Raw genomic sequence first — 1,334 nt, forward strand, 5'->3', positions numbered from 1 at the left:
CTTAGTCAATTTCAATATAGACATTTCATTAATATGCATACTGCTGTACTCACATAGGGCTCTTAAATGCAATGAATGGTCCGCCCCCCCTGACCCTCTTCTACTCCCGAAGCCCTCCAGCGAAGGTTAATACTAAACGCTAATAAAGTGAGATTAAGCCTACCCCATGAAATCAGATTGGACAGTGTATACGCACACAGCCCTCTGAGGATTATTTTCACTCCTTCTGCTCCTGTTCTTGAAGATCTTAGACGAGACGAAAGGACACAATTTAGATGTAGATGCTACCGAGCTAATCCCTCGCCTACTCGACAGAAGTCCTCCGTCCCTAAGACAGATATATGACATATCCGGCAGGTATTAAGGGTTCGTAACCCTTCTTTTTGGGATGACGTTACGTCACTTTTTACATACTTGGACTTGTCATCGGTCAACAATGGTCATTGAATATTTATATATTGATATGACTTTAGTTATGGTAAGTAATAAAAAGAAAATATTAACCTTAAAATATTATTTCTGTTATTAGCACTTATGAATCAATCAATAAAACTAAAATAAAATATATATATATATAACTTTTGAATGGAATATGGACCGGGTGCGGTTGAAAATAACTCAAATCGTAAATAATTATACTATTTCATTGAGCCAACGTTTCGTTGGAGGGTTTTGTCAGGGCTAAAAAAGATACAAACACTATTGTTACAAAAAGGAAAAAAGAAAAAACATAAGTGGAAAATAACTGGGGTATAAAATGAAAAGTAAGATATAATAAGAACAATTAAAGGTTGTAAATAGTAAATGAAAAGGGTAGTAGTAACATATAGATAAGAGAAGAAATATTAAAGAAAGTACAGATAAAGAGATGAAAAAAAAAAAAAAAATACAAATACAAATGTCTGTCTCATCATTTTTTTTTTCTTTTTTCATCTTTTTATTTGTACTTTCTTTTATATTTCTTCTCTTATCTATCTGTTACTATTACCCTTTTCATTTACTATTTACAACCTTTAATTTTTCTTATTGTTTCTTACTTTTCATTTTATACTGTTATTTTCCACTTATCTGTTTTCTTTTTTCCTTTTTGTAACTATAGTATTTGTATCTTTTTTAGCCCTGACGAAGCCCTGCAACGTGGGGCGAAACGTTGGCTCAATAAAATAGTATAATTATTTACTATTTGAGTTTTTTTTTACCGCACCCGGACCATATTCCATTCATCTATACACACGGTCAATCAATAATCTTCCAGTATATAACTTTTCTTTCTTTCCTGCCTCCAGTTCATTAGAGAAACTTAATAAAGTTTAGTTTATACATTTTAATTATAA

The sequence above is a fragment of the Halyomorpha halys genome, unplaced genomic scaffold (genome assembly GCF_000696795.3).
Source record: "Halyomorpha halys isolate HHAL.00 unplaced genomic scaffold, Hhal_1.1 Scaffold76.1, whole genome shotgun sequence".
NCBI classification, from domain to species: Eukaryota; Metazoa; Arthropoda; class Insecta; order Hemiptera; family Pentatomidae; genus Halyomorpha; species Halyomorpha halys.